Source organism: Penaeus monodon, chromosome 22 (assembly GCF_015228065.2).
Source record: "Penaeus monodon isolate SGIC_2016 chromosome 22, NSTDA_Pmon_1, whole genome shotgun sequence".
NCBI lineage: Eukaryota > Metazoa > Arthropoda > Malacostraca > Decapoda > Penaeidae > Penaeus > Penaeus monodon.
Genome location: NC_051407.1, coordinates 6,708,334 through 6,708,715, shown reverse-complemented (window position 1 = coordinate 6,708,715; position 382 = coordinate 6,708,334).

Sequence of the window (382 nt, the reverse complement as noted above, 5' to 3'; positions counted from 1 at the left end):
CTGATACTGATACTTTGGTGTATTAACATATCTTCCCTTTTTCAGCTTTTCCGCGAGAAATACACTGATCAAATTCTTTATTCTTTATTCTGAAATGTCTTTATTCACGTCGTGATTTCATCATTGATTTGTGCATTAAGAGAGAAATGCAAGCCATGTAGGAGGAGCAATATCTGCCACTTGCTCGGAAAACATCGACATCCAACATGAAACTTTTGTTGAGTAAATACAAGCCTCATCCTGTTACGAGGAATGAGTTCAGATTTAAGTATATATCTAACTGGCACCTGTAGTGTTCACTGTAGTATGGTTTAGTGCATAGCCCCCAAGGAGCCAATTTACCCGATTTTTTATTGCCAATTATATCAGTATTGGTGCTGGT